The 9,633-nt window shown below is 39.9% G+C and overlaps 1 pseudogene; it reads right to left on the bottom strand.

Annotated features, from left to right (window-relative positions):
* Positions 1-5,715: 5,715 nt before the first annotated feature.
* LOC127206739 (uncharacterized) lies at positions 5,716-5,839 on the bottom strand (annotated as a pseudogene).
* Positions 5,840-9,633: the final 3,794 nt, after the last annotated feature.

Consider the following 9,633-nt stretch of genomic DNA (forward strand, 5'->3'; position numbering starts at 1 on the left):
TTCAGATTTCTTGGATATTTTTTGTAAGGAGCTTTTTGAATTTAACTTTCTTTTCTTTTTTGACCTATGGATTAGTTTCTCCTATTGTATCTTCTATGGCCGTGATGCTCTTTTCCGTCTCTTATATTCTTTTGGTGATTTTTGCCTCCCTAGTTTCCTTTTTATTATCTAGACTTTTCATCTCTAAGATTCCCTCAGTTTGTGTTTCCTTTATTGCTTCTACTTCTATTTTCAGGACTTGGCCTGTTTTTTTCATTTCCTTCACCTGTTTGAATTTATTTTCCTGTATTTCTTTAAGGGATTCATTCATTTTTCTTTTTAAAGGCCTCTACCATCTTTATAAGGTTGGACTTAAGGTCATCTTCTTGTGCTTAGCTATGTTAGGATATCCAGGACTTATGGTACAGGGATAGTTGGGCTCTGGTGGTACCATACTGCCCTGGATCTTATTGATTGTGTTCTTCTGCTGGTGTTTAGTTACCCGTTTACCCTGATGCTGACAGGCCTGCATTAACACCGGCAGAGTTGTGAGTAGGAAGACGGAATCCATGGGACAGGGTACAGTTTACAGTTGTTGGGTGTGATTTATGGGGACTTGGCAAGCAGGTGGTTGGGGGGAGGTTTCTGACCTGGTGGTCCCTCGTTCCCACATGTCTCCAGGAGTGCAGGCAGAGCTGTGGGATGGAAGATGGTGTGTGGAGGGGACAGAGTGCAGCTCACTGTAGCTGGGTTTCCCAGGAGGAGACCAGGCAGGCAGGGCATTGGGCTATTTTGTCATTGTTAAGCAGCTACACATCATAGCCAGAATGCTTAGAAATACATATTTAATTCCCACATAACTTCTGTGTGTACATATATAGGCATATATTTTAGCATAACTTTGATGGTAGCATTGTCTAACTTGTTATTGATAGTCAATTTTTTGTTAGTTCTTTGAGCATTTCATGTCATATATTCTGATATTTGACCTCTCCCTTGACTTTCCTCAATTTATTCCCCTTCCCTAATCACCCAACTTTGAGTCATTTAAAAAGTACTGTTAAGACCTACTTGTGCTGCTCAAATATTCTGAGGTGTGTGGTCTTCTGCTGGGGAGTAGTCGACAACCAAGGCTTCACTCTCAGAGAAAACTGTGTCTGCCTCCCAGCTCCCAACATTTGCGTACATGCTCTGTGCATTCATGTGTGGGTGCCCTGCTGTGACTGGACGATAATGCTTACTTGAAGTCATTACCACACTTCTTCTACCCCTGCTTCTGCACTGCTCTCTGAGCCGCAGGAAGGGAGTTGGAGTACATCTATTTCCTTTGGACTGCATATTCTGTAGTTTCTTAATCTCTGCACCTTGGCTGGATGTGCTAATCATATTACAAAATAGAAACTTGTGAGGTGAGAGGTAGAAGGTTGCCTGATGTATGAGTGTAATGGTGAGTCATTAGGAGTCTAATCTTACGTCCACTCAGCAGCAGTAGACTCTGTTCTAGGGATCATGGCCTGTCTAGCTAATAGATCCTCAGCCTGAGTTACAAACTGTGATGTTTATATATACTTGTTATGTCACAAAGAAAAACAGATGGTCAGATTCCTCATTTTTACATATTAAAGAGGTGGCAATAATAACTAAGTGAAATTTAAAATAATCAAAGTAAGAGATACATGGCAAAAAAAATCCGTAATTTGAACTCTAATTGTGTCCCACAGTTCTCTGTAAAGTGTAAATCTAAATTGTGCAGATTCTGCTTCCTTTTAAACATATTTATAACAATAAATATTATATCTAGTTTGTAAGGGAAAACTCAGGAAATTAAACACTATGATGGTGTTTTTTAAAATAACTTATGCTGAAGCTCTGTTAAAGCCATCTAAACTGAGTTGTGGTTAACTTGCCTGTTTGAATGTCCATTCTTTAGGCTTTTAGCAACAAAGGCAGCATAACGTTTTGATGCTGACAGCATAGTGAAGCATTTTTCCTCTGGTAGTGACAGGATGGGCCATTGTATCTTTAATAACTTCACTTATTTTGGTCTATGGATCCAGAGGGCACAGAGGGGCTCTCACATTTTATCAATGCATGATAGCTGACATGACAACAGTAAACATGGATTAATGACAAATTCTAGAAATCATGATTTTAAACTCTGTGATTATATTTAACTTATTTATCTTCTTAAATAGTGATTATCAAAATCCATGTGTTTTTGCTACTTGGATTTAGTCACTCAGTTTGACTCAGTTTGACTCATGATGACAAAGTTTTGGGCCTGACAGCAAGAATGATCATAGTACATGCCATCTACAATAAAAATTTAGAAACTGTCTTATTTGCTTTGATCTGATATACTGCCATTTAGTTTGACTAAGATTCAATAAGAATAATACAACAATAAAGTGATATTCTGAGTATTTATGCTGAGGTAGTGAAAAATAACATAGCAGTCCAAGTAGTATATCTATTATTTTATTACTGATACCTATATAAACTTGCATAGACTATTTTAAATTGATGTCTTGTGTTCAAGAGTAAACACCACACTTTCCCCCTGTGTTGTATTTTTGTTTTAATTCACTTTACATCTCGATCGTAGCCCCCTTCCTCATCTTCTCCCTGTTCCACCCTCCCTTCCTCTTCCCTCTCCCCTCCCCTACTCCTCAGAAAAGAGAACCCTCTTGCCCCCCCCCTCTGCTTCCATCCCCATGCTCCAACCCACCCCAGCCCATCAAATTGCATGAGGACTAAGGGCACCCTCTTTTCCTGTGGCCTGGCAAGGCAGCCACAGGAGATCTATAAGACCAACAGATCCAACTAGCCAGGGCCCAGAGGGGCTTGGGGAGACTGATGCACCAACCAAGGACCATGCATGGACAAACCTAGGCCCCCTACACAGATGTAGCCAAAGGGCAGCTCAGAAGTGACGTGGATCCCCTAGTAAGGTGAATGGGGGCTGTCTCTGACATAGATTCTCTTATATGCCACACTTTTTACTATTTGGCTGTCTCTTGTGATCTTATGGCTTTTGAGATTTTGTTGAAGTTGTTACTTTAGTGTGTCAGTATTAAGTGGGTAAAAATTCAGTTCTGAGTATTTCCTCAGGAAGTGAAGCTACAGGCACATGCATCACAGATTGTGCTGCCTTCATTCACACTAAACTTCTGAGCCTGTCTCATACCTTGCTGATGCCCTGACTCTGATGCCAGACTCTCCCAAGGACAGTTGCAAAGCTTCAAAGCATTCTGATGTGAAGCAATTCTGATTTTAAGAGCCACATTTGATCTCCAGCCCAAGGTTCCAGCAGTTATATGGAATTCACTAAGGTATAGATGCAGGTTCCATGTCAGGGAGTGTCCATGTTTTTCTATATGTTAAGGACTGCCTTTGACAGGACAGGGTTTTGTTCAAGCAGGCCAAACTAGCTGGCCAATTGCAGTAACTTTGAAAGTCATTGATTGACTTGGGGATCTTTCACTCATAAATTAAAAACATCCCATCTAGTATCTAACATTCTCCAAACAAAGGATTATAAGCAGGCATTCCAAGCAGAATTAGAAATGCTTTTATTTATCATTGTTGACTTCGATCAAGAACCCATGCTGCTGCTAGTGATTGATGGCTAATGGTGACAAGGCTTATAGTCAGGCCAGGCAGTATATTATGGAGTTACTCATGGAACCGCTACATAATTTAGACTATAAAACATTTTTATTCTTTTCTTTGAACTTATATTGTCTGTTATATAGTAAGTTTCTTTTTACCTGATCAGTTGTGGATACTGAATTATTTTCATGTAATAAATCATGTTGATTAATAAATGTTTTAAAAATTAAGTTTTTGAGACAAGGCCACGTGTAGCACAGGTGGGCCTTGAACTGTTCGTGCAGCTGAGGGTACTCATGAACCACCTAGGTGCTAGGATTACAGATGCGCCAAACCACACCTGAAACACTAACAAAAACACCAACTGGAGTTCCTCATAATACATTTAAGTGTCACACAATTTGAAAGATTTATGGTCGTATTTTTTAAATTGGAAACTACCAACAGTATCAGTAGGACTTTTCCCCAGGATCCTGTACCTGGGTGAACTGTAGTTCTGTAGGCTCAGAAGATCACATTACAGCCTGTTGAAAGCCTTAGGTGGGGCAACAGTGACCAAATGGGCCGCAAAGAGACATTTGGCACATTTTTCTATTTAAGAGACTCAGAGGGAAGAAAAGATACTGATTTTATTTATTCATGCTTGGACTGCATTTATGATCAAAATAAATGTCTAATGCCATGTAAAGAATGTATACGTGCTTCGAAGATACAGGACCAAAGGCCAAATAACAGTGAATCATGACCATCATTTCCTTCGGAACGTCTCTGCCTGGTGTTTTGTGTACAGTTACTCAGACAATAAAAGGCTCCTGGGACTTACAAAAAAAAATTTCAGTAAAATAATTTTTATGACGTTTTCCCTTCTCCCTACACCTCCTAGGTTCTCTTCACCTCCCCACCCACCCAATTCCATGTTCTTTCTCTCCCTTCCCCCCGTCCCTCTCTCAAAACAAACAAACAAACAAACAACAAAACAAGAAGCAAAAATTAAAGAGTTATATCACAATTAAATTCAGTAAGGTTAATCTTGAGACTTCCCAGTCAACCTGATGTCTGTAAATGCAGTCAAGGCAAAATAATCTCTGTATAAATTAGAGACTGTTGGAAGTTTCAGTGGCCATTTTATAATTCAGGTTAAGTAAATTTTCTATAGACTACATTATTACCTAAAATTTATTCCATTTATCTATTGTGCCACCCAGGTGAGGTGCAGGCTCACTCTCCTAAGTGTTGTAGCTGCAGAGGGGCAAGGATAGTTTGTCCATGCTCCCTTCGGGCTGTCTCACCTTCAACTCCTGCAATTAGGACCTGCTTTAGGGTGCTTCCTGGGTGATATGTGGAGTCTGGTTTCCCAAGTGCTGCAGCTGGCTAGGGCAGGATCAGCTCTCACGCCGTAAGGGCTAGCTCTCCCACAATGCCCAGGTGAAGGATGTGGTCAGTGCTGCACAGCCCTCAGATATCAACACATCCCCATGTGGCAGCCCAGACTGGGGATGCCTGCCTGATGCCTGCCTGGCCTTTGGTAGTAAAAGACCCCTGCTGCTGCAGGACCATGGATGCAGATGTGACCCTGGTGGCAGCACAGGGCAGAACTGCACCATGGTTAGGTAGCATCACTGGCTACTCACATTAAGCACTTCCTCACTACCTCTGAGTCTCTAGTTCTGCCTGTTGTCCCTGTGCCTACATCTTTCTGTTTCTCTTTCTCTTCCATTTCTCCACCACTTACTTGCTCTTTTTCTCAGGGTCTCCAAGTGCCTGATATCACCTCAGGAGTGCTATGCTCCGCCCATGAAGCATGCTGGATTGGTGATCATTTCAAGCTAGCTCCTTGTCTGGGCCCAATGGTGCAGGACTTAGGCTTGCCTAGGCAGACCTGCCCATGTGGCCCCATGCGGAGAGGCTCGGGTGCCAGTGTTGCGGGCAGGGTGTCATCTGGGCTTACTCCAGCCATGGCCGAGGTCTCAGACTGGGTTCTCCTAGTCTCTGGCTCTCTAGTCTCTGGCACTCTGGTCTTTGCAGGACTCCTCAGTCTCCACTTGCTCCCCACCATGGGAACCAGTCTGGGCCAGTGCAGTGGGCTTAGACTGGTGACCTTCTGAGGCTCGCCTTTTTTCAGGGAATTTTAGTCTGCTAATCATTAAGATATTCACAGGTCGGAACACTGAGCATAGACATGGCCTCTCTCTCTGCCACCTACTGACGCACATATGACACAGCAGCCACAAGGGCAGCAGCATGCATTTTATTCCCTCTTTTTTTCCCCCCCCCAAGACAGTGTTTCTCTTTATAGCAGTGGCTATCCTCGACTCACTTTGTAGACCAGGCTGGCCTCAAACCCACAGGTATCTGCTTGCCTTTGCCTCCCTGAGTTCTGGGATTATAGGCATGTGCCACCAAGACCAACTATGCATTTTATTCTTAAAAAATAATTTAGATAGTTAAATTTTGGTTTTGACAAGTCTAATGAGTATCAACTGTTTATATTGTCTACTATTTTTCAGAGATGGTTCTATTTTTATAGACCCCTTTGAGATTTCTTCTCCCATTTCTTCCTCTTAGTGGGCTTGCCAGACAAGTCATGAAAGACCTGGTCTCATGCCACTTTTGACATTTGGCTGGAAATATATCTAATTGCCATGACAACTTGTGCAGCATTATGACAAATGCTTGGATTGAGAGGATTTACCAAAAGTTAGCTAGAAACTGAGGAATATTTTGAGAAAGCTAAAAAGAGATCCTGAATTTGATATTCTGTATTTAGAACAAAAACATGTAGCCAATGAAACAAAACAAAACACTGTCAGACACTCTTAAAGAAAATCATCTTAGAGTAATTTAGTTAGTACAAGTCTGGGCTGGAAATGTAGCTCACTGTAGAATGCTTTAAAAAAAAAAAATATATATATATATATATATATCCTAGAGTTTGCTTCCCAGCACCACACATAAAAATTGTGGTAAGTAATATAGTGAGTTTAAAGTAAGATAGTATCTGTTTTGAAGGTGGAATGAGTTTATTAGCCAGTTTGAAAGTAAGATTGAGTTAAAAGCCTATTATTTAATTTCTCTCCTGAGCTTGGTATATAGTGGCTAGTACCTGCAGTGCTGGCATTCATAGGAGACCATGGCAGGAGGATTGTCATGAGTTTGAGGCCAGCCTTTCCTAGAGTGAAGTACTGTCTTAAAAACCAAAGTAATAAAATAAAAAGGCTTTCCCCATGACTTCTAGTAGTCCCCCCCCCCCAGAGACAAAGTTTCTCTGTGTAGCCTTAGCTGTCCTGGACTCACTTTGTAGACCAGCCTGGCCTCAAACTCACAGTGATCTGTCTGCCTCTGCCTCCTGAGTCCTGGGATTAAAGGTGTGCTCCTCAACTCTTTTCTGACTTCTAATAGTTTTTAATCATTGCATTCCTTAAAACTTTTTCTTTTAACTTTTTATGGAATAAGCATTGTTCTAACCACACTGAATACTAAAATACCAACTACCTGTTGTGTAGCTTTCAGGCCAGTGGGGGAAATGGGACAACTGACAGTTTCCCAGTTTATAATAGCAAATACTCTTGAAGAAACAAGGAAAGTAATTTTAAAAATCCTTTTAATGATAATTTTGACAGATGCCAAGTGGTACCTTCTGTCCTAAATTTGCATTTTACTCATGTTAACCATATTTAAAATTTAAAATCATGATTGTTGATTTGTCCTTTGTTGAGAAACTGCTATCAAAGTCCTTTGTCCCCCTTTCTAAGCAGTTTATGAACCTAGTGTTCTTGAATTGCCTACCATATACACCTTCTGAATACGATGTATACATTTTCACCTTCTACAGGTTGTCTCTTTATTCAGCTGAATATATATGTGTACAAAATTTGCTATACAAGAACTTTTTAAATTAGCTACAACCCAGTTTTATTTTTTCATGTGCTTTTGAGTCCACGTCCCAAAAGGGAATTGCCCAAACCATTTTGCTCTAACCAACATCATGGCGTTGTTCTTCTCTGTCTCCCTTTAGCCCCTTCAAAACCTCAGATCATACATTGGAGCATTTAGAGCATTTTGAGTGGATGTTAGCACATGGTATAACATCAGGGTCTGAGCTCATTCTTCTGCCTGGGGAGCAGCAGTTTGCCAGCACCACTCATTACGTCGCCTGTTCTAGCTCTGTGGAGCACAAGCCTCCCTTCTGGAAAATAAACTGAACACTAACACATGGCTTTATTTCTCAGCTCCCTGTTCTGTTCTGTTGATCTGTGTATCTATTTTCAATGCTAACTGCCATGTGCTCTCTTGGCTACTAAAACATGATCGTTTATTTTGATATTAGGTCATATGACTTCTGCCTTGTTTTTCTGCTCAGGATTACTTTGATGGTGGTTTTATATGCATTTTAGGATCACTTTCTGATTTGTATGAAGATTATCAAGCGTTTAAAAAGGGATTGTTTTGAATCTAATGATTACAACTGTTTTGTATATAATGGATATTTTATCAGTATTAATTCTTCCATACCATGACCACAGAATATCATTTCTATTATTTCTACATACTGCAGGTTTTTTTTTTTTTTTTAGCAACACATTCCAGGTTTTGCATGTCTATCATTCTAGTGTTTTGGTTGTTGCTGTAGTTTGGATATGAAGTTTACCCCAAGAAGTGGCAGCATGGGTATGTTAGGAGGTGGGGCTTGGTACAAGGAAGTTAACTTGGTGTGGTCTTCATGGGAATATTGGAACCTTGAGCCTTTTGACTCTCTCTGCTTAACATTGGCACAGGGTGCACTTGTCTGTGCCTTCACCATGGTGTGCTGTGCTGACACATACTCAAATCAGTAAGAACAAGCAGGTTTACACTGCAACCTCGGAACTGTGGCCTAGAAGAAATCTTTGCCCTTAAATTGTCTTAGATACTGTGTCACAAGAATGGAAAACTGACTATTGAGTTTGTGTTCTTCATAGTTGAACTCTGTTTTTTGTCTGTTTCATTTTCTGTTTTGCTATTTTATTTGGGATTGTTTTTCAGTTCAGTCTTTCAAATGGCCCTTATTTTATCTTAGGATATTTTTATATGGTCTATTCATGTTCCTTCACATTTATATTTTCGCTTCATTTTTATTGCATTATAATTGAGTTTTACCACCTTATTCATGAATTTTTCCAATTGTGGTCTATACAACATTTTAATAATTTATACATAATTTATTATCTTAAATTACTATAGGAACACATGATGAGACCCGAGCTCATTTTGTTTATTAAGTCCATATAACCCTGAAACATCCTGTCACTAAGAGAATCCACTCTAGGCTCACACTGACCTGCATTAAAATTCAGATTCATGGAAGTTTGAGGGTCATAAGTAGCTACCCAGTCATCAATTATATAATATATAACTATGATATATGTTACAATATGTAACATAACATTATAATATATAACAATACTGTACTAAAATGATATGGTACAACACGTAGCTTATACCTGACTTGTAAGAAGTGTTTGATAAATTATCACCTGAGAGTTGTTGAGATCTGTACACCCCCAATGAGTATCATAGGGGAGGAAAAACATCTAAAGAATCACATAAAAGAAAGAATACTATTTAAAACACTAGGGTTTCCTGGATGTATGCGGTTGACTCGGTGCCTGAACAATGTTTTCCAGAATTCTGTTCCCTGAGTGGCTTGAAGTCAGATGTGTACAGTGATGGCATTGCACATGACACTTGGAGAAATACATTGGGAGTCATTCTCATGGAATGTCATAGTGCTGCCATCATAGCAGTCATATTAGAGATTTCCCACTGATGGTCATTTGATAGCCATGGCAGTTTTCCTATCATTTTCCATTCTTCTTCACCCATTCCATTGTTTTTAGGATAAACTTGATAGGGGCTGTCTTTCTAGATCTGACTAGACTCTCCAATATTTCCTAAATAAAAACTTGCTTTTCTGTAATACTTCTGTAATGCTTCCTCAGCCAAACCAAGAAAGATGCAGCACATTAAAGTTTTTTAATTTATTTGTAAAGATTGAGAGAGAGA

Source organism: Acomys russatus, chromosome 23 (genome assembly GCF_903995435.1).
Source record: "Acomys russatus chromosome 23, mAcoRus1.1, whole genome shotgun sequence".
NCBI classification, from domain to species: Eukaryota; Metazoa; Chordata; class Mammalia; order Rodentia; family Muridae; genus Acomys; species Acomys russatus.